Here is a 24,293-nt window from a genome sequence, read left to right as displayed (position 1 = left end):
CCCCCTTTACTGGACGATGTAATGGGTGTGAATGTGGAATTTGTTACCCCTTGCTTACGGCCCCCCAATGAAATCCTGTAAGAGACCACCTCAACTGAAGGAGGCATCTCTCACTCAGGATTTCCAATTGTTCCCACCCTGGGAATCCGCAAGGAGAGAGCTTCTACAAATCCAGGACAATGTGCCACAGTCAGATGAGTCTTCGTTTACAGAAATGTCTTGATTTACCAGCAGAAGGGCGGGATTTTTCCGAGGACGGTGAGAACGTGGAACTCAGAGCTGTGCTTCCCTGGCTGACTGATTCTCCGAGGCGAATTTTCTATCGCCACATTTAACCAAATATGAAAGATCCAGAAGTAGATTTAGTTAAACTGCTTGGGTACAGTCCGGCAGGCGTTGCTATAGAACTCACCCAAGGATGGCTTCGACTTGCTGATCTCCGGACCGCACGGCCCGCGTCTCGCCGCTGCTGCGCTTGTGAGAGGCGCACCCTCGCCAACATTCAATTCCGGTATCACAGTTTTTCCATAACGAAAATGGTTTCGTTTCTTTCCCCGTCCTTTTTCCTTCGTCCTCCCTCGCTCACTCCTCCGTTTTCTCAGCCTCCTTAAACCCGGTCCCTTGAGAAGTAGGTGGTTCCAGCAGTCCTCCAAGTTCCTGCCTCCCCAGTGCGCCCCGGACGCAGCTCCCGAACCCGCTTCCCCGAAGCTTGTATGGCCCCCGGAGGAGCTGCAAGGGAGGCGGCGGGGCGCGACGCGGGGACCCCCGCGCTGGGGAGGAGCCGGGGGCCGGGTCGTCAGCACTGTGGCCTCCGGGCGGGAACGTCGCCACCAGCTCCAGTCGAAAATCGCCAGGACGCTTTTCTTTTGCCTGCAAGGCAGCCAGACTTCGAGAATTCCGTCTCTGATTGAATAAGTTTGGATCCGTTTTGACAAGGACCAGGAGTTCCTGTGTTTGAACGGAGATTTCTGTTTTCTGGCCTTTTCTGCGGGCACAGGCTCTTGGAAAGTGTGTCCACCGGGGCTGCGGCTGCGGCGGCCTGTGCGCGCGGGGGCCGGGAATTACACGGCGTGTGCCCGTGAGAACTTCACTCCGCACACACGGTACTGGAGGCCATAAAAATACTGCCCACAAATGCGGACTTTAAGTCTCTCCACGGCAACTTCCCCAGTCCTCCGACCGGAGAGCGTGCCAGAGGCTGGAGCGCACAGGAGCAGCGAGATTCCTGTTGCCTCAAGTCCTCTCTGCTTTCCCACTTCGCAGGGGCGGCTGCCCTCGAATTCCTGCCCCGTTTCCCATTGGCCAGTTCCTGGTCGTTCTTTGGATCTCGGTTCGGGCATTACCCATTACCTCCTGCTGCAAGCTTTTGCTGACTCCCCGAGGCTGCGTTTTGCAGCTCATGGAATATACCCAGGATTCCGGAGGTTGTTTCCATTTTATTAATAGCACTTATTACATGTTGTATTATTACTGTCTTGTATGTTCCTTCCCTAAACATTAGCACGCGCAGGGCTCAGTCCTTAAATACCATGTGTATGCAGATGTCTCTTTCCGCCTCGGACTGTTCCTTCAAACTCCGCACTCACTTATGCAACTGCTTTCTCCACGGGTATTTCATACCTAACACGGTCCAAAACTGAGCTCCTGGTCTCCCCCCAACCCGGCTGCTCACCAATCTTCCCATCCCAACAAGCAGCTGCCCCAGTTGTGGGTGCTCTTTGGCTCAGATCCTACATCCCATCTCTCAGCTCCCCTCCAGACCTTTTCTTATTCCTCCTGTTGCTATCGCGCTAGAAATCTACCTCTTGCCTAGATTTTTGCAATAAACTCTTCACTGGTCTCCCTGTTTCTATTTCTCTTTGCCCCCTTCCTGTCTATTCTTAACACAGAATTAGTGCAAAACTCTCCAAGGGCTCCCCTCTGATTCCAGAATGAACGCTGAAGGGCTTCTAGTTACCGGTGCAGCCACCCCTGCTCACTCCTCCCCCTCACCTCCTCACTCTTCCCCAGCCACACAACCCCCTGCTCATCCTCAGACAGTCAGACAGGAGTCAGGCCTGCCCCAGCCTCAGGCCTTTGCACTCCTTGTGTGCTCTGCCTGGGAACTCTTTTTCCCCCCAAACTATGTGCCTAACTCAATTCCTCCTGTCCTTTAGGGTTTTGCTCAAATATCACCTTTTCAGGGAAAGCACACCTGCTCAACATATTTAAAATTTCAAAACACTTTTTAAGGAGTCATCCCTGTTATCTTCCTGCTTTAATTTTTTAGTAGTACTTATATCATATATTTTTTCACTTGCCTGAATTTCCCATTAGGACGCAAATTCCATGACTAACCGTTTGCTGAGTAAAGGTTGAATGAATGGCCTGCCACCTACACAGGAAACACTCAGTAAATGAGTCTTCTGCGGGAGAATGTGCAAGCAAATTTCAAGAGTTTAACCCAGAATGGGGACAGGAATGGGCTTTTCATGGGTGAAGAGTTCCAGGTTCTGTTTCCACGGCTCCTGGTGGTGTGGATAAGCCTGAGCCATAACCGCGGGTCTTCTGCTGAATCTTGTGGTCTATCCTGTTAGCCAGCAGCCCGTCCGGGAGTTAGAGCTTGACGGGGACTGACCACCTGCGACTCAAGTCCCATCTGCAGAGCTGCCGGCCTTCGTCTCTGCCATCATTAGCTCTTCCCCTTCCCAAACCTTGAGGCCGCCCAGGAATAAACCCTGGCTCCTGAGCTCCTGGTGCCCAAGGATGAGGCTATAATGCAGGAGGCTCCAGGGCGTGGGAAACTGTTCCAAAGAAGACACACGTTCCTATAAGGCTCCTGAATTCTGCTTTGAGAGATTTTACTCATTTGGTTGTTTAGTATTTTGAAATAGTAATGGACTCACAGAGTTCAAACAATCATACAGTGATGTTTGCCTTGTCACCTACTGCCTACCTGGTTCCTACTTTGTCCTCCATCCTCCATGGGTTCTATTGTTCTTCATTTCTTACCTGTCCTTCTGGAATGTATCCACTTTCAGGTAAGTGTATTCATTTGTTCTGGGCCTTGCTTTGGATACTTCACAATATAAGTTGGAAATCTTTACATGTTGATACAAAGGAAGCTTCCTTGTCTCTCTTTGTTCTGTTTTATATTTTTATTGTGAAATATAACACACAGAGAGATAAATAAAATCTGTATCTGCACTTTAACAAATAGTTACAAAGCGAACATCTAACCGTCACTTGGGACTGTGATCAGGGCGTTGCTGGCACTCAGGAAGCTGCGTGTCCCTTCCCTGTAAGCCTCTGTCCTTCCGTGTTCTCCTAATGCCCCCAGAAAAACTCAGCCCTGACTTTTACAGTAACCGTGTATTTACATTCTTAACACACTTCACCATGTACACATATATCCCTAAACGATATAACCTAATTTTGTCTGGTTTTGCAACTTTCATAAGTATCATCATACTAAATGCTTCCTTTGTGTCTTCCTTTGACAAAATTATGTTTGCAAGGTTCATCCATATTGTTTTCTGTAGATCGGATCTGTTGTCAACTGCTGACTAGTATTCACACTGTTCATGCCAGTTAGTGCAAATGTTCACTCCACTTGCTTCCAATTGTTGGCTTTACAGACAAAGCTATTGTGACAATTCTCCTACAGATCTCCTTCTGTACATGTGCACATATTTCTCTTGGTAGAGACCTAGGAGAATAGGGTATGTGCACCTTCAACTTACGAAAGTCCAACTGTTTTCCACACTATTTGTATCAGTTCAGAGTTTTAATAGTAGTGATGAAAGTTATTACTTTACATCCTTGCCAATAATTAGTATTTGTCTTTTTAATTTTAGCAATGTTGGTGGGAGATCAGTAGCACCTAATTACAGGATTAATTTGCATTTTCCTAATTTCTAATAAGGTTGATTGCTGTAGTTGTTTTAAAGTATGTCCACAGGGGCGCCTCAGTGGCTCAGTCAGTTGAGCGTCTGACTCTTGGATTTGACTCAGTTAATGATTTCATGGGTCATGAGTTCAAGCCCAGTGACAGGCTCCCCACTCAGCACGGAGTCTTCTGGAAGATTCTCTCTCTCTGCCCCTCCTGCAACTTGCACGTAGGCACTTGCACTCTCTCTCTCAAATAAATAAATAAATCCTTAAAAAAATAATAAAGTAGGTCCACACACTCTGTGGCACTCCTGTCATCAGAAGGTGGTCCAAATACACTCTCCTTGCGGGGGCCATACTGACTAACTTCTAACAAACAGAGCGAAACAGAAGAGACACTGGTGACATCTCAGGCTAAACATTTCCGCCAGGCTCCCATTCTCTCTCATAGATGTCATAGTCATAGAAGTTGTTTCTTTATTCTCTATTTTCGTGCTAGCCCTATGTCAGTTATTTATGTTGCAAATATCTTCTCCCATTTTGTGACTTAGATTCATTCTTCCATAGTGCTTTCTGAGGGACAAGTTCTTCATTTCACTTATTCTTAATCTGTAAATTTAATCTCATTAAATTTATCCATTATTCCTGTTTAGTGCTGCTGTGTCTTATTCCTTACTACTGTCCAAAAGTCTGCAGTCTATTTATTTATATTCTATTCTAAATGCTTTATACTTTTGCCTTTTACATTTCAGCATTAATGTACCTGGAATTCGTTTTTATGTATGGTGTTTTTTTTTTCATATACTTATCTAATTACACCAGCACAATTTATTGACAAATTCTGCCTTTCCATACTCTTCTGTCTGCCATTTATTAAATACAAAATGTGCTCCTTTTTTGTTCCATTGGTCCATCTGTCTGTTCTTGCACAAATACCACACTGTCTGAAGGAGAGCCCTGGGGACCCGGCCTTAGTGCCGCAGGGTTCGGCTGTGTCTCTGCACTAGCCAGGCAGGGGGAGCGTGCAAAAATGGTGCTTGCCTTCACCTCCACCTCTGAAGAAAGTCCCGCTGCTTCCCGCCCCTCCAGGAGACACTTTAAGATTAGCAAATGAATCTCCTTTACAGAGAATCCAGCCAACTCTGGGAGGAGTGAGTCAGCCTGGGAGCCCTTCAAAAGGAGTAGCTCAGACTCCACAGCCCCTGGGGGCCCCTGGACATAGGCCCCCTTAGCTTCCAAAGCCAGACATTTGGGGGCCTCCATGCTCTAGTGCGGGTCCTGAGGTGGGACACAAACACCTCGCTCCTCGGAGAAACTCCAGGCTGAGATTCCTCCTGTGTGTGTCTGCTCCCCAGGGGCGGGGTTTTTGGTGAGACTGCGTCTCTGCCTCTCCTACCCATCTGCGATGGCCTTGTTATCCCCTGTTGTGGAAGGAGTCGTTCACTTAAGTATCAGTTCTTTTTCCGTGGGTATCATTACTTTGGCTTCTAGGTAAAGTGGACTGAAACAAACATTCCAATTCCTCGGACAGATCTGAGTGGGGAGCACATGAACACCCAACAGCAACAAACTTCACCTGGCTTGAAACCAGATTCACATTTCCTTTGTAATGTGTTTGCTTTGGGGGTGTCTATACTTGACTTCATGCTCAGATCTGGACACATCACTTGGAAAGAAAGGCCTAGTCCAAGTTAATGAATTAAGAAATAAGCTCAATTCCCCATTTTGGATGGGGGGCAATCTCGTACATGCTGACCATGGCCTGCACCTTCTGAGAGTGTACCTGGCCTACACTTCCAGCTACTTCCCGTTATGGAGATACCCCACTGGGACATCTAACCTGCCAGCCAAACTTCCAGACTGAATTCATGGCCCATGAGCTTATGAAACCAGGTCCTTCTCTATTGCAATTTAACTAATGAGGGACACAATCACCCTAAGATCCCTGCTGGCTGTTTATTACCATTTGCCCCTTTCAAACTACGTATGACTTTGCTCCTTCTCTGTCTCCAGTACTTGAGGTTGTACGACCCACTTATGGTCAATGGGATAGGAGTAAAATAATGCACAAAACTCCCAGGTCACACCCCTACTGGGAAAGAGATGTCTTTTCATTTCTGCTGGCTTGAAAAGGGATAAGATGTCTGGATGTCAGACAGAAACACGCATCGAGGATGGTGGAGTGACCTGATTGAGAGCCTGTGTTCCTGACATCTTGGCATTCCCATCCCCAGGGAACCCTGGGTTGCTTATGTGCACAGTCTGGATAGCCACTGATCTGGGCCTAAGAGATACCCATAATCCTAACAGAAGCAACCTCTGTGAATACAGAGTCAAACCTGGTCACTAACGGGCTGATAAAGAAAGTCAACTGTGTGTAACAACCTCAGTATTTTAAAACTCTCAGGTAAAGAGAAAATGGAAGCAGTGATCTAACATTTATAAAAACTAATGGACTTTTATTGTAAATGGAGACAGGAAATTGGTATTTAGCAAAGACCAAAGTGAATCACTGATTCAATAAGTTAGCAGTTGTCTCCAAAGCAAACTACGGAAGAAAATGCCAGAATAAGCGTGTGTGAAAGTCCGGTATTGTTAACTGAACGCCGGTGGCAAGTTGCTGGAGAAAATTGAGCATGTCAAGTTAAAAAAAATCCCAGAATAGTGGTGTTAAGTATAGACACTGGAAATTATTGTGGAGAACCATATCCTATTTGAAAGTAGCCATATGACGAATAAAAAAAGGACTGTGGTACAGTATCATCTTTGATTTTAATATAATCACTATACATTTTCATTTGTTTTAATTAGTTTTAAATATATATATTTTAAAAAGTAAGTGTAGTTGTATATTCTTGGGTGGAAAAAAACAGAGAGTTCAAAGAGTCATCTTGCAAATGAGATAAAGCACATGTGTTCATCGCGGTCTCGTTACCACAGCATGTTTCCTCAGTCAGTGAAGATTTACTGAGCATCTACTGTATTTCTACTTCCACTTAGCTTCAGTGAAGTTATAAAACTCTAAGGTATGGAACCTATGTTTAAGGTGATTATTGAACATCAAGGAACCACTAAGTACTAAACCACTAAAGTCCATGTGAATAAATGCTACAGAAATTGGAAGAAAAAAAGAGCTGAGTGCTGAAAGCAGCTGATGAAGGTGAATCATCATCATCATCCAAGACCATGTCTGCACTCGACCATAAGATGAAGTTTGAGAGGCAGGAATCAGGAAGGTAAATAAGGACGGTACTCAGATTGCTGTCAGCACATGGTCAAAGTGTCGGGAAGTAGGAAAGTGGGACTGCCTGGCTGAAATGTTTCTCAAAGGGAGAGTGAAGTTTGCTGTATGGGGAAACAGGCTGAGAAAGCAACAACAAAAAAGTCATTAAGTAGCCGCTCTTTTACAGTCTCTTACACTTGTGCTCATAGTTTTTAAATCCACTGCATAATTTGCTAAAGTAGGCTCCTGTTCCAAAAGCATTAAATTTGTTGTTATCAAATGCTTTTAAAAAATAGTTTCTCTGGGGATGCCTGGGTAGCGCAGTCGTTAGGTGTCTGCCTTCGGCTCAGGGCGTGATCCCGGCGTTCTGGGATCGAGTCCCACATCGGGCTCCTCCACTGGAAGCCTGCTTCTTCCTCTCCCACTCCCCCTGCTTGTGTTCCCTCTCTCGCTGGCTGTCTCCCTCTGTCAAATAAATAAATAAATAATCTTAAAAAAATAGTTTCTCTGATTATAAAACAATGCATAGGCATTACAGAAAATTTGAAAAAGATTAACTGGTCAACTTACAATCACAGGCTTCTGAGATAAATCTTCATATTTTCAGGCCATTTTCTCTGTTATGACAGGACAAAGACAAGAGACCAACAGACTTTTCTGGATGTATAAGATCTCAAAATTTATTCTCATTCACATGGTCTTTACATAGTTAAGGTATAGAAACAACAAATGCATTTTCCAATTCCACCTTTTCTTGGTAACCTGCTCAAGACTTTAGAACTGTTGTCTAGTTCCTTTTCACCCAGGACATGACAGCAACCAATTCAACTTAATTGAGAAAATTTATATTACAACATTAAATTTGGGTGGATTCTAGGTAACCCAGCCTTTACCAACAAATTGATTCATTCTTTTTGAGGTTTTTTTTTTTTTTTTAAAGATTTTATTTATTTATTCGACAGAGATAGAGACAGCCAGCAAGAGAGGGAACACAAGCAGGGGGAGTGGGAGAGGAAGAAGCAGGCTCATAGCGGAAGAGCCTGACGTGGGGCTCGATCCCATAACGCCGGGATCACGCCCTGAGCCGAAGGCAGACGTTTAACCGCTGTGCCACCCAGGCGCCCCTCTTTTTGAGGTTTTATCAAACACCATATTCTTAACCAAGACCCCAACCTTCCTACTGCAATAATTAGCATAATTTGTACTACTTTATCTCTAATCTCCTCGAATACTTCTGGTATTTTAATTTTGGAGGACCAACACACAGGTAATAAATAGCATGTAGTCTATATTTTTATTGAATTCCCAATGCCTACTACATCCTCACACTGTAAATCAGACTGTTGTAGAATAAATGAGTCACGATTTGAGTCACATCTATAAAAACCTGCATTGGTAATAAATAAAATAAAGGTGGATCTTAAAGGTCAATTAATCGGGTCTTCCATTTTTCAGGTGAGTAAATTAAGGCATGAAGAGGTAAAGTGACTTACCCCAAAGTAAGTAATAGTCCTAGTTGGCAACAGAGCCAAGATTAGAACCCGGGACCTCTAAAACCCAGACACGTGCTCTTCCCACTAGACCATGTGGCCACTCTAGTTAATGATCCTCCTGTTTCCCTGGGAAGGGTCTCCACAGTAACCAGACTCTCAATGCATTCAGAGGATTTCTCTCCAGTGGGAGATTTTTCATGTTGAATAGATGAGTTTTGTCTAAAGGCTGTCCTACACTCAGTATGTATATTTGCTTTCTCTCCACTATGAACATTCTGGTGTTTTGTAAGATATGCGCTCTGGCTGAAGGCTTTTCCACTTTCATTACATTTGTAGAGTTTCTCTTCAGTATGAGTTTTCTGATGTTTTTTTCAGGTCTGTCCTCTGGATGAGGGCTCTGCCACATTTACTGCACTCATAAGGTTTCTCTCCAGTATGAATGATTTGATGTTGAATAAGGCCTGGGCAGTAACTAAAGACTTTTCCACATTCACTGCATTTATAGGATTTTTCACTAGAATGAGTTTTCTGGTGATTTGTAAGGTTTGTACTCTGACTGAAGGCTTTTCCACATACATTACATTTATAGGGCTTCTCTCCAGTGTGAGTTCTCTGGTGTTGAATAAGTGCTGACCTACCGCTAAAGGCTTTTCCACAGTCCTTGCATTTATACGGCTTCTCTCCAGTATGAATTCTCTTATGTTGAATAAGAGCTGAATAGAAACTAAAAGCTTTCCCACAATCATTACATTCATAGGGCTTCTCTCCAGTGTGAGTTCTCTGATGCTGAATGTGCCCCGAGCGATCGCTGAAAGCTTTCCCACATTCGTTACATTTGTAGGGTTTTTCTCCGGTATGAACTCTCATGTGTTGTGTAAGGAATGAACTCTGGGTGAAAGTTTTCTCACATTGGTTACATTTATATGGTTTATCACCTGTATGACTTCTCTGATGTTGAGCAAGGTATGTACTTCCGCTAAAGGTTTTTCCATGTTCCTTACATTCATAGGGCTTCTCTCCAGTATGAGTTCTTTGATGTCAAACAAGAGCTGAGTAGTTACCAAAGGCTTTCCCACACCCGCTACACTCATAGGGCTTCTCTCCAGTGTGAATTCTTTGATGCTGAATAAGGGCTGAGCAATCGCTAAAAGCATTCCTGCATACACTGCATCCGTATGGTTTCTCTCCAGTATGCGTTCTCCGATGTTGAATGAGGTCTGAGCAGTAACTGAAAGCTCTCCCACAGTCATTACATTCATAAGGTTTCTCCCCAGTGTGGACAATATGATGTCGAATAAGAGCTGAGTGATCACTGAAAGCCTTCCCACAGTCATTACATTCATAGGGCTTCTCTCCTGTATGAATTCTCTGATGTTGAGTAAGGTGTGCACTCTGACTGAAGGTTTTACCACATTCATTGCATTCATAAGGCTTCTCTCCAGTATGAATTCTCTGATGTAGGGTAAGATGGGTGCTCTGGCTAAAAGCCTTTCCACATTCCAGACACTTATAGGGCTTCTCACCAGTGTGAATTCTTTGATGCTGAGTAAGATATGTGCTACGACTGAACGTCTTGCCACATTCAGTACATTCATATGGTCTCTCCCCACTATGGATTCTCTGATGTTGAATAAGGACTGAGCAATAACTGAAGACCTTCCCACATTCATTGCATTTGTAGGGCCTTTCTCCTGTATGAGTCTTCTGATGGTTTGTTAGGTGGAAACTCTGGTTAAATCCCTTTCCACATACATTGCATTTATAGGGTCGCTCTCCAGTATGAGTTCTCTCATGTTGCACAAGAGTAGCATGGTCTCTGAAGGTTTTCCCACACCCACTACACTTACAAGGTTTCTTTCCATCACACTTCCATTGTATAATTAAGTCTGAGTTTTGTTTTAAGATTTTTCCGTGTGTACCATGTTCATGAAAACACTCTTCTATAGGATCACTCTGCTCTGAAACTATTGATTGTATAATGAAAACTTTTCCAAATTCACTAGATTCTGTATCTCCTTCTTTGGCAGGAATTTCCATACAGGTGACTTTATCTTGTCCCAGATACTTCTCCTGGTTTAGGTGCTGATACTTAAACTGTTCTCTAGATTTCCAGGTATCACCCAGTACAGATTTTCTCTTTTTAAGTTCTTCTGTGTTTATTCCTTGGGATGTACCTTCTTTGAAAATGTCCTGATGCTCTACTGTTGATTTCTTGGCTTTAGGTCCATACTTGCCATCTATAAGACATAAAAACACAAATCTATTATATGTCCAATGCTGGAAGAAAAGAAGCTGCTCTGTGAGGAATGGGGTAATGAAACTGTAAATACTGAGAACACACAACACTGGGGATATAAATGTAACCTTGTAATCTAGGGAGGGGTTAGCTGGAAATGCTAGTGGTGTGACTTAAAACAAAGTAATCAAAGAGAATGGAACAAACACTGTCAGGTGAGAAGGTGATTTGGGAAAAGACTAAATTGTAGAGATTAGAAAAGAGAAAAATCATGAAGATGAGTGGGGATTAAGAAAAGAAAGCTGTTATTAAAGAGAAATGGTTTTCATGGAGTCTTCTGTGAGAAAACTACTTAATCAACATTTAAACTATTACCCTAAAGCCCATTAAGAGCTCTTTAAGAAACCTTTTCTGGGGCGCCTGGTTGGCTCAGTCACTTAAGTGTCTGTCTTCAGCTTAGGTCATGATCTTGGGGTCCTGGGATTGAGCCCCTCATCAGGCTCCCCACTCACTGGGGAGTCTGCTTCTCTCTCCTTCTGCCCCTCCCCACTGCTTGTACTCTCTCTTACTCAAATAAATAAATAAATAAAATCTTTTTAAAAAAATAAAATAAAAAATAAATAACCTTTTCTTTTGGGGCACCTGACTGCCTCAGTCAGTGGAATGTGTGGCTCTTGATCTTGGGGCTCGATCCCATGACCCACAAGATCACAACCTGAACTGAAATCAAGAGTCCAACGTTCAACTGACTGAGCTACTCAGGTGCCCTGACAGCAGTTTTTGAAGATTAGTCCAGCCACTTTTTTTTTTTTTTTTTTTGCAACTAAACCCTGGATATTATTTAAAGAAAAAGGTGAGATAAAGCCACTACCCTAATATTTGGAACAGTAAATGTTTGATAGTATCTACTTTTCAAATAATTACAGGCATAAAAGCTAAGGGGGATATTCAACCTATAAACAAAACAACCACTGAAGAGACAATTTTTCACAGATACTCACTATTAAGAGGCACAGACAGAAACGATGAAGGGAATCTGTGGAGTAGTCAGAAAATGAGGCGAATCAGAGCTACATACTGTCGTGCATAGCCTGAAAAGATGGTTTCATAAAGGACAGTGAACTTGATCGATTTTATCTGAGAAGATAGAAGGGGGTTAAGGAAAGGCCATCAGATTCTTCTGGAAGGAAAGGAGTAATGTCCTTTCTAAGTATATTTACAATACAGTAGTGAGAGACAAACACAATTTATAGAGTATACAGATAAGACAGGGATGCTGGGGGCGCCTGGGTAGGGCAGTCGTTAGGCGGCTGCCTTCGGCTCAGGGCATGATCCTGGCGTTCCAGGATCGAGTCCCACATCCGGCTCCTCCGCTGGGAGCCTGCTTCTTTCTCTCCCACTCCCCCTGCTTGTGTTCCCTCTCTCGCTGGCTGTCTCTCTCTGTCAAAATAAATAAATAAAATCTTAAAAAAAAAAAAAAAAGACAGGGATGCTGGATTTACAAACTGGGAATTTAAAGCTACCATGATTAATGTGGTAAGTGCTCTAATGGATAAAGCAGACAGCATGCAAGAACATGGACAACGTAAGAGGAACCCCCCCCCAAAAAAAGCTAGAGAATTTAAGATTATTTGAGAGAGTGAGAGAGCGTGTGCGCGCCCGTGCGCGTGCAAGTAGGGGGAGGGGCAAAGGGAGGAGGAGAGAGAGAATCTCAAGCAGACTTGGCACTGAGCAGGGAGTTGAACGGAGGCTCCATCACAAGACCCTGAGATCATGACCTGAGTTGAAATTAAGAGTTGGACACACAACCAAATGAGCCACCCAGGCACCCGACATGCTAGAGATTTTTTAAAAACTGTAACAGCAGTGAAGAATGCCTCTGATGAACTCATTAGTGGGCTGCACACATCTGACGGAAGACTCTCCAAGAGGATGTATCAATAGAACTTTCAAAAACTGAAAAGCAAAGAGCACAAAGACTGAAAAGGGGAAAAAAAAAAAAAAGAACAGACACTTGTGAACCTTGTCCTATGTATCTCTTCCTCTGTCACCTTCCCCATATCCTTGGTAATATACTAAGCTGGCCAACATATGTGTTTCCCTGGGTTCTGTGAGCTGTTCTAGCAAGTGATGGAACCCAAGGAGGGAGGTCATGGGACCCTCCAGTTTGTAGCCAAGTCAGACCGAAGTCGTGGGCAGTCTGGGGACCAACTACTTGCGATGGGCATCTGAAGTGGGGGCCGTCTTGTGGAGACTGAACTCTTACCTTGTAGAGTCTTTGCTAACTCTGATTAGTGTCAAAACTGAAGTGAATTTTAAGACGCTTAGTTGGTGTCACAGAGAATTGCTTGGTGTGGGGGCGGAAATCCCCCATCTTTGGTGTCAGAAGTGTCATGTGTGGTGGTCGTGTGAAAATACGGGAGAAAGCCAGGAGTGTGTTTGTTCAAGATAGACCTACAACATATGTGTCTTTACTGTCCAAATAGACTGCAATTACCCGTTTGTATCACAGAAAAAAATCTTTTCCTGGGCTGTAACACTCTTTACAAACAGGACTGATTGAGCCAGTACTTATATTTAAACTTGATCATTTTTATGAAGAAAAGGCACACTTGACAATTAGAATAATGCCTACTGGTTATCTTTGTCCTTCCAAGCATCTTTAGGCTATTTCTGTTCTGAGTAAATGACTGCACTAAAAAACTTCTATTCTTTCAACATCTATTCATTGAACACTGTGCTAAATACTGACAATATGGTGCTGAGCAAAAACCCCTGAGAGCACCTGATCTCACAGAGCTGAGTGTCCAGTAGATAAACAACAGTCACACAAATATGTACATAATTGTAGTTGTGACAAGTGTCACAAAGAAGAGTCACAGGATGCTATGAGAGTCTTTAATAAGGCCATCTGACCTGGCCAGGGTTTCAGGAGAGCTTATTTGAAGAGACAATGCTGGACTAATTTCTGAAGGATGTGTGGGAGTCACCTTGGCAACAAAACAGAGGAAACGGAAGTGTGAGGAGAGGTGGGGGGGGTGAGAAACAGAAGGAGGCCAGTGTGGACAGAGCACACAGGCTGTTGGTACTGAGGGCGGGGAGAAGTGACACCACAGGACAGACAGGCCAGCTATGGGGGGCTCACAGGCCATGCAGAAGCATTCAGTCTTCAACCTGAAAGCAAGAAGCAGCCATTTCAGAGGAGACAGAAGATGACAAAGCCACATCTGAGTGTTAAAAGGATCTCTGCGGCAGTAGGCAGAGAGGTGGAAAGGCCAAAATGGACGTGAGAGAATATTTGTATGGACGCCCCAGAAATCAAGGCAAGGTGAGAATATGGACTCAAGAGACAGTGAGCAGAGACAGAAAGCAGCGATGGATTTGCAACACACAGGGGAGGGACAGGGCATGGGGACACGGTGGGCAAGAAGTGACCGGAAGGGCCCACTTCTGTGTTTCTGGAACTTCCTTCATGCGACCAGTGCATGGGCCTCTTCACCATGACAAGGCACACTGACGGACAACCAAGTGGGTCTCTTGGGTTTTTTTATGTGATTGCTGAGAAGTGATTAAGTTCTTCAGGATGAAGGGAAATAATACCAGATGGAAATTCGGATCCCCCAAAAGAACTTAAGAGTATTAGAAATGGTAAATATCTGGGTAGATTAAAATTTATTTTGAAGAGTTTGTTTTTATCTTTTTAATTTTATTTACCATACATATGTCTATTTAAAGGAAAAATTATAACTTAATTGCCTTGTACAATTCACAACGTATGTATGGGTAATACAGGAAACAACTAGAACAAAAGAGGGTGTGGTAATGGGATCTACATGGTTGTAAGGTTTCACATTTTATTTTTTTAAATTTTTTAAAGATGTATTTATTTATTTCAGAGAGAGAGCACAAGTGGGAGGGGCAGAGAGAGAGGGAGAGAGAATCTCCAGCGGACTCCTGGCTGAGCACAGAGCCCTATGGGGGCTCGATCTCACAACTCTGAGATCATGACCTGAGCCAAAACCAAGAGTTGGATGCTCAACTGACTGAGCCACCCAGGCACCTCTAAGGTTTCACATTTTAATGTGAAGGGAAACATTAATGCTAAGAAGCCTGTGAGGAATTAAGGATGCATACTGTAATCCCTACTGGAACTACTAAAAATAATAATGAAAAGGAGCACAGCTAAAAAGCTAATAGGAAAATTTAAAACAAATATTTAAAAATATTTAAGTAGTCTATGAAACAGGAGGAATGGAAAATCAGGGGAAAACAAGGGGACAAACAAAAAGCAAATAATAAAATGGTGAGACAAATCCAAACATACTAGTAATTACATGAAATTCAAATAGTCTAAACCAGGGGTCAACAAATTATGGCCCGAGGGCCAATCCTGCCCAATGCTTATTTCTGAAAATAAAGTTTTACTGGATCATAGCTGCACCAATTCATTTACATATTGTCTATTGCTGCTTTCTCTCTTTACGCTTTTTACAACTCTTTGCAGAGTTGAGTGGAAGTGACGAGCTAAATGGCCCATAAAGTCTGAAATATTTACCAGTTGGCTCTTAAAGAAAAAGTCTGTCCAATCCTCATCTAAGCCCCCTGGTTAAAAGGCAGAGATCATCAGAATAGATAAGACAAACTATATGCTTTCTACAAGAGACATATTTCACATATGAAGACACAGGTCAAGGGTAAATGGATAGAGACAGATTTACTATGCAAACTGTAGATTTCAAGATAGAATTATCAGAGCTGAAGAAGGACATTTCTTAATTTTCAACAGCCATCTCTCAGCAATTAAAAAAAACAGTACAGGCAGGAGATCTGAATAACACTATCAAACAACTTGACCCATTTGATACTCTGTATACTACATCCCAAACCGCTGAATTCAGTTCTTTAAGCCCACGTGGCACATTCCCTAGGACAGACCAGACGTTAGGCCAAAACAATTTTCAGTAAGTTTAAAAAGATGGGAATCAGTATCTGAGCTGGGACTTGGAATTCTAACCACAGTGAAATAACAAGAATCAGATTTATCCTCCTGTCTGGAACAACCAAAAAATATTTGAACAATGACAAAATCTGAAGTGACAATATATATTTTGACAGCAGACAAAATACATGAAACAGTGGTTTTTAAGATACCAAACATCCAGTAGTCAAGGTGACCCTGAGATGCAGGAAACATGGGGAGAGCCCCACAACTGGCCTGGTGTGGTAGGCAGCCTCCAAGATGATCCGCAATGATCCCTGCATCCTGGCCTTCCCAGCCTTGTGTAATTCCCTTCTCTTGAGTAACCTGCTCCAACCAATAAAATATGGCAACATTGAGGGAATGATTAGGTCACAAAAGAATGTTATTTCCGTCTTGGTAGCAGATTCTCTCTCTTGCTGACTTTGAAGAAGCAAGCTACAATACTGGAGGTCTGTGTGGCAAGGACCAACAGTGGCCTCCGTCTAACAGCCAACAAGAAACTAAGTCCCATAGTCCAATAACTCGACAAACTGAATCCTGCAACAACCACATAAGTGAGTGCAGAAGTGAATCTTGTGCACAGCCTTGCAAAAGACCCTGCGGTAGAGGATCCGGTTAAGCCGTGTTCAGATTCCTGACCCTGGGATAATAAATGCGTGTTGTTTTAAGCCTGCTAAGTTTGGGGGGTGATTTGTTACGTAGCAATGGATAACTAATGCATCCAGCAGACTGCCTTGAGAGTTTCCAGGCTGTAGCATAGAGTTAGGGAATCCATACATAAGAGCTGAATAGATGGAGTGCAGAGTCTGGGGAGGCCCATGTATCCGGAGTTTGTAGAACAGAGTACTGAGAAAAGAGACACATGTAGAGAGAACTCTGGAGATCTGCAGAGGGTCCTCTCTGAGTATTTAGCAAGGCACAGATCACCATATGCATGTGAGGAAACTACTCAAGGCCAGGAAAAGAACTGTTTAAAAGTATTAGAGGTGCTCAGAGCTCAAACAGGGCCCATTCTGACAGCCATACTAGAAAATTGCATGATATATGAAATACGGGATTGAATCCATAGAACAGTCATGTTAATATGAGGGAATAAATAGCTCTTGGCTGAGAACTGCTTTGGTCCCACTTAACAAATCTTAAAAGCAAGACCTGAAAGGATCAAACTGTTTCCAAGTAACTTAACTGCATCCCAGATAAATGTTCACAAATATTTTTAGGAACACAAAAATACCTAGCAACCAAAAAGATAAAATTAATGCTGTCTGGCATCCAAACAAAGACTAGTGGGGGGGGGGGGGAAGAAAAATTGCAACCCACAATGAGAAAGAATCAGTCAATAAAAAACAATCTGAACAAACAGATGTGAGAATTACAATTGATACAGTTACATTCCACATGTCTAAAATAAGTAGAGAATAGCAGGCAAAAATTTTTTAAAAAGGCTCAAAATGAACTCAGAGATAAAAACTAATATGATCAAGATGAAAAATGCACTGATGGGTTAATGGCAAATTAGACACTGTAAAATAAAGACTGGTGAACCTGAGGACAGCAACAAAACTATCCAAAAGGAACAGAGAGAAAAGATAATCTTTTCAAAAGAATGAACAGAGTATCAGTGAGCTGGGGGCAAATTTAAACAGACCAGTATTTGTGCAATTGATATCTATAGATTGGGGGGGTAGGGCAGAAAAATACTTGAAGAAATAGTAGCTAAAAACTGTACAAATTTGATGAAAACTCTAGACCCACAGACCCAAGCAGCTCAACAAATTCTAAGCACAGAAACATAGAGAAAACTGAGCCAATGCATATAATAATCAACTCAGTCAAAACTAGTGACAAAGACAAAATCTTAAAATCAGCCAGAGAGAAAAAAAGACACATTAGAAACAGAAGAACTCAGAAACCAAGCAATCTAGAAGATTGTGAAGAAACCTCTTTAAAGTACTTACAGAAAGAAAAAATGGGTCGCCTCAGAATTTTATATACAGAGGAAATACCTTTCAAAACTGAAAATAAAACGTGGCACCTGGGTGGCTCAGTCAGTTAAGTGGCTGCCTTCAGCTCAGGTCATGATCCTGGGGTCCTGGGATTGAGCCCCCAGACTCCTCCTGAGTCTGTTTCTCCCTCTGCCCTCCCCACACTTGTGCCCTCTCTCTCTCAAATAAATAAATAAAATTAAAATAAAATAAAGGCATTTTTCAGACAGAAGACTGAGATCATTCAGAATATATTCTCTGAGGAAAATGAAATTAAATTAGCAATCATTCACAATAAGATATCTAGAAAAATCTCAATATAATTAGAAATTAAACATAATGCTAAATCAATTCAAAAAATTATAAGAAATATAAACTATTTTGAACATAATGGTAACATTAGGTAACACATCAAAATCTGTGACATCTAGCTACAGAAGTACTGAGTAGCCATGTGCAAAAGAACTTCCAGAAATGAGGAACACGTTCTATTCCTGTGCTGTTAAATACAGCAGCCCTCACCACATGTGGCTATAAGGATTTGAAATATTGCTAGTACAAGGAGGTGAGCTTTTAATTTCACTTAATTTTTTAAATTTTAAATAGCTACATATAGCTGGGGGTACTGATATTGGACAATACAGTTCTGTATCTTTTTGTTTGTTTGTTTTTTAAAAAATATTTTATTTATTTATTTGACAGAGAGATAGCCAGCGAGAGAGGGAACACAGCAGGGGGAGTGGGAGAGGAAGAAGCAGGCTCCCAGCGGAGAAGCCTGATGTGGGGCTCGATAACGCCAGGATCACACCCTGAGCAGAAGGCAGACGCTTTAACGACTGAGCCACCGAGGCACCCCTACAGTTCTGTATCTTGACATGGTAGAAGTTAACACACCTATAAACAATTGCTAAAACTCAAACCATTGAAATAAAATTGTTGAATTTAATTGTATGTAAAATACACCTTAAAGCTGGGCAAAAAATAATAGGAAAGGTACAGTTGCAAAAGTATATAAAGTATAAAGAGGGAGAAGGGAAAATGAAAGGTCTTGAAACCGTAGGAAGGACGGGATCCAACGTGCAGGTGGAATTGTCCCGGAAAGGCAGACAGAGCTCCTCTACGGACATGGGCGGGATAAAGGATAGGATGACACAGATTTAGGTAGCTTTATATTGATTTCAGGAAGGTGAAAGAGTCCCCATCTGAGAGACATTTTCTTTGTCATCTGTGAAGAATAAGAGGTTCAAGGTTCGAGAAGACTGTAACCTAAATCTTTTTTACACACAACCACAGAGTTCTGTTTTGTTTTCAGTGCTAATATATAATGATTTTTTTTTTCTCTGTAAAGGCAACTATGGTCTAAATCGAGGTAATTTGTTCTGAGTTTTACTAAGATTTGGTCATTTTATCAGCCTGAGTTGCACTGTGTTCTTTTTTATTTCTCTTTTAAAGTGAGGGCATTATATCGCTTTAAAGATTATGTAGGTTAGTTTTACCCATTTAATGAATTTCATTTCAGGATAGAGATGAGGGCATTACAAAATATTTGTTATTAAAAGGGCTCATTGGGTCTGAAATAGTGGAGAACCACTGATAGACGGTCATTTAACCTCACAGCAACTCCCTGATGAAGTTACTCAAAAAAGTGAAGTAACTAGGGGTGCCTGGGTGGCTTTGTCGGTTAAGCGTCTGCTTTCAGCTCAGGTCAAGATCTCAGGGTCCTGGGATGGAGCCCCGCATCAGGCTCCCGCTTCTCTCTCTCCCTCTGCCCCTCCCCCTGGTCGTGCACGCTCTCTCTCTCAAACAAATAAATAGAATCTTTCAAAAAAAAAAAAAAAGTTAAGTAACGAGTCTAAGCTCATCACATGAGCAATACATCTCAAACCAGCATTCAAATTCAGACTGGTTTGCTTTTCAAAACCAGGCTGAATGAAAACACGTTCACAGAAAAGCCTGTACACCAGCACTTAGAGCAGTACAAGTCATAATTACCAAACACCGGAAACAATCCAAATGTTCTTTACCGGGTGAACAGATTGAAACAACAACCGTGGTCTATCTATTTAGTGGGATGTTCCTGAGCAATAAGGAACTCAAAAAGCCAAAGGAACCTCAAAGGCGTGGTGCTGAGTGACAGTTGCCAGTCCCGAAACGTCAGACAGCGTAGATTCCATTTATATGACATCCCGGAAAAACAGACTAGAGAGATAGGGGTCGGTCCGCGGCTGCCCGAGGTAACAGTGGGAGAAAGGTGTGACTATGATAAGGGAGAGCGCAAGGCAGGTTTCTGGAGTCAGTGAACCGGCTCTGCGTCCTGACTGCTAGTGGTTGCACGAACTCTACACATAGGTTAGAACTGTACGCTCCTCTCCTATTAGCTGTACTGTCCGATAAGTTTGAAACGAAACAAACCAGGCCGTTTTCATTAAGCCACCACGGATAAAAGGCTGGCGAGGGAGAAGGGGTCCCGGGAAGTGATACAAGAGGGGCGTTGCTCGAGGCTCGCACCTGCGCTCCCACCTGCGCTCCGTAAAGACCCCACCCTACAGGCCAGGAAGCCTTCTTCCCACCTACTCCTACAAACTTCCCTCCTGTGCGCTCTCGCGGGAAGGGAAAGCTGCGTGTCCTCACATCCCGTCTCCACCTCACCCCCGGTTCTGTATAGATCACTGTTCTTGTGATTTGTCCCGCATAGCCGATCTGTGGGAATAACCTTGGGAGCCTGGTTACTTAAAATATATGACCGGGCCTCCGGATCAGAAGTGGCCCTTCTGCTCTGAACAGCAGGAGCTACAAATCTGGTCTCACGTCCCCTCCTGCTGCAGGCGGGGCTGGCCCCCCCGGAACGGAATCCGGGAGGGGAGGCAGACACACAGCCCGGGCTCCTTGAAAATACAGAAACATGGTAACGTGGAAACGCAGCTCGCTCCCAACCGCACGTACGCGAACGAATGTTTGACTTCAGACCCTGTCATTCGCCCCGTGAATATGGCCCTATGGGGACGGTCGGTTGGAAGTCTCAGCTGAGGGCAGGACGCCCTGCCCAGGCCTCCCACCGAGACTCCAGGCTGGCTGTCTCCACCCGCTTCCCCAGCTGATGAGGCTGGATGTTGTAAGCACCCGATTCGATCTAACTCGGCCTTATTCTCATTTATTGTCTACTATTACCTCCACTGTGTGTAGATTCCTTTCCTCTTCTGTTTTTATTAGGTTTCTATAATAATAATAATAATAATAATAATAATAATAACAATAACGTTTTATTTCCTTTTCCACACCGCAACACGGCTGTCGTGAATCTTTTGTGCAGAACGCCCCCACACCCCACCCGGTCACTGGCTCTCACCTCTCTCTCCCTGCAGAGTCGTCGCCGCCACCGCTGGTCCGCTCCCTTAGTGGCCCTGCCTGCGGACACCCACCTCCTTGCGGCCTCTGGACCCCAGGCTGGACCCCGTCACTCTCGGGAGAGCCCCTAGCGCCGGGCTCCGAGGCCCGGAGGCCGCCCCGCCGGAGAGGCCGAGCACCCTCTGAGACGCACCGCAGATCCGGGGCCTGGAGGTGCGTCTCGCACCCCGACCCCCGCGCTGCTAGCGGGCAACAACCGCCGCACCTGAAAAGGTGACCCTCCGCCCCCGGCCCCTTCCGAAAGAAGGCCCCTGCGAAACTCCGGACCTGCGAGGCCTACCCCACCAGTCCCGAGCTAGTGGCACCAACTACCCGGTCCCGATCCCGATCCCGGAGGAACTACGGCCGAGCGGCTCTTGGCCCCACGGGACCCGCTCTTTCCCCGGGGACATTTCCCAGCTGCGTCTGCGGCTGCGCGGACTCGGACGGGGGCGGGGCTAGGGCCTGTCCACGTGACTCTAACTGGGCGGGTCTTCGGGGTTTGGCCAGCCGGGGTCTCTAGGACGCCGGGCTAGTAACTGGGGGACCCCTGAAAAATCTGCATGCACCGAAGCGCCTCTGTATTAGAGCACTGACTGTTCTCTAGTTGGCAAAGGAGAAAGGCAGGCTCCTACCGTCGTTTCTCGTCGTACGTTAAACCACTAATGAAAAACAATAGAGCCCCGGGAAAATCGGACTCCTTTACTTCAGGATAGCGACAGACAAGGCCTGTGAAACAGAGTGTGCCAGGCACTCTTCTAGGCAAGAGTATTCTCTCATTTGAAAAAGCAAAAATCAGCTGTGCCATAGACCAGACTCAGAGGACGCTGCTGGAGCCTGCTGCAAAGTTAACAGCAACTCTCTCCCAAAATCATACCGCAGCTGTGAAGTTTCACAATGATCCTCTTTGAATAATTACTGCTTTTTTATCAATGATATCTTTGCCTTGCTACTCCCACTTAAAAAAAATTACCAAGAAATCATCTTTGCTAAAATCAGAAAAAAAAAAATAAATAAATAAAATAAAATCAGAGACTGTCAGAAACTGTTTGACATCATTGTCAGGATAAGTAAATGTCCCACGCCTGCCTGGAGGTTTAAGATTTTCCATCTCTTAAAAAAAAAAAAAAAAAAAATTAATCCAGACCAGCCTTGCATTGAGCCTATCAAAACACTTCCATAAAATTTTATCTAAAATTTTACTTTTCTTCAAAATCCTGCGATTTTTCCCTTCATTTTTTGTGAGATGCTCCATGTTACTGCTGGTAACGGTCTACCTTGTTGCAGCGGATGAATAAACCTAATTTTGTTGGACTGAACGTTTATTCCTGGTGGTCCTTATCAGATGTGTCTTAGCACATCTTACCTCAAACATAAGCTCCAACAGAGACTGGCATGTTGTCGATAATAAAATAATTTTTGAATAATCGAAGTCATTATTATTAACCTCATCTTACAGATGAGGAAATGGTCTCAGAGAGGTTAAATAACTCACCCAAGGTTACCCATGATTTGGCTAGAGGAGCTCACATTCTTAATTGTTGTGTTATGGGCCGTACTACTTGCCCAAGATAGAACATGCTTCAAGTTTCACAACTAGCAAGTGGCAAAACTAGGATTAGAGTCCATGTCTAATTCCAGTCCGAGTATTTTCCTACTCTACCTACTGTGGTATTTGCGTGTGTGTGTGTGTGTGTGTGTGTGTGTAAGAGAGAGAGAGAGAGAGAGAGAGAGATGTATACTCTAGCTCATCTACCTGATCTTGTAGAGGCTTCAATATATTTACCAATGACAATATCTCCGAGACCCAAATACTGTCATATTTCAGACGGAAACGTCAGATTGCATCCCTTGGTAAGGTATGGCCTTGATGCTAGCTGTTCATTCTGACAGTGATGAGTGAGAGTGAAGGGGCCTTGCTCTGAGAAGCACACTGGTAGTCAGAAGAAGTCAGTAACGAGCAGAAAAGTGCAGTGCCTGGTGCTGGTGAAGTGCTAATGTGTCTGCATCTCCGACAATGTCATAGGCTCTTGTTCCTTCCTAAATAGACAAGCCTGAGCAGCAACGTCCACGGATTTGTCTGATTGTCTCTCTGCATCTCCTGAGTCCTGTACCCTTATATGTAAGCAAGCCTCCCAATCCTCTGGTTACGAATGGGCGGAATTTGAAACCTCTCACTGTGTGGCACCCTCCCTCGGTGCATCTCAGAGAATGTTCCTCGCGGTTCCTTCCATAGGTCGTCATGAAGATTAAAGGAGTTACTAATGTGATGCTGCCAAGAACCCCGCCTGGCAAATGACATAAGGAACATCTCAAAGAGGGTGGGAACAGTGAAGAGAGAGTCAAACAGAACCCAGAATTAAATATGTAGAACATTAATGCTCCTAAATGAAAAACTGCCACAAAGATTAAAATAAGGCAAAATTAGAAAAAGACAAACAATTCTATCTGGAAAAATTAAAAACTAGAAAATCATTGTCAAAATAAGCTGGGAAAGGTTAAAGTTCATGACCTTCAATGATGCAGCAAGACACGGACATCGATGGACACGTATGTCTGCATGACGTGTGTGTGGAGAGAAATAGATGCTGCCGTGCTTGACTCTGGACCCCATAGATTCACAAATCTAAATAAAAAGCAAGCTTTACAAACGTCTCAGGAATGTATACATATTGTAAAGGAAAAATTATGTGACCTTAAAGAGAAATAATAGAATAAAATGGTCTGTTTGCATAACATTTTTTCAAATATTTATTGGAAGTATTTGTAAGTATACGGGTGGGTGACTTGACAACTGCGCACACTTGAGTGAACACCACCCCAGGCAAGATACAGAGCATGTCTGTGCCCCAGAAAGCTCCCCTGCAGGCAGTGTCCCTGCATACAACACTTTAATGATTTCCCATTAAATAGATGAAATCCGAATTTTTCATTAAAAACATATTTGAATCACTGATTCTTTAATAAAAATTTTTATACTACTTTGTTCGAAGTTACGTCTCTTGGCATTTGTTAACTTTAACTGATTTTACAAATGAAAAACAGCGTTATTGACTTTTAGATACTCAAACTGCCCCAAATGCCAGCTGTTAGAGTTGTACCGAAATAACCATCATGTCAT

General features: G+C 43.5%; 1 pseudogene; it reads right to left on the bottom strand.

The window, feature by feature from the left end:
* Window positions 1–7,746: 7,746 nt before the first annotated feature.
* LOC113264253 (zinc finger protein 883-like) lies at window positions 7,747–21,607 on the bottom strand (annotated as a pseudogene).
* Between the last annotated feature and the right edge of the window lie 2,686 nt (window positions 21,608–24,293).

This window comes from Ursus arctos, unplaced genomic scaffold, assembly GCF_023065955.2.
Source record: "Ursus arctos isolate Adak ecotype North America unplaced genomic scaffold, UrsArc2.0 scaffold_31, whole genome shotgun sequence".
Classification (NCBI taxonomy): domain Eukaryota; kingdom Metazoa; phylum Chordata; class Mammalia; order Carnivora; family Ursidae; genus Ursus; species Ursus arctos.
The sequence above is the reverse complement of the archived record's forward strand: the minus strand, read 5'-3'. Positions and strand labels throughout refer to the sequence as shown.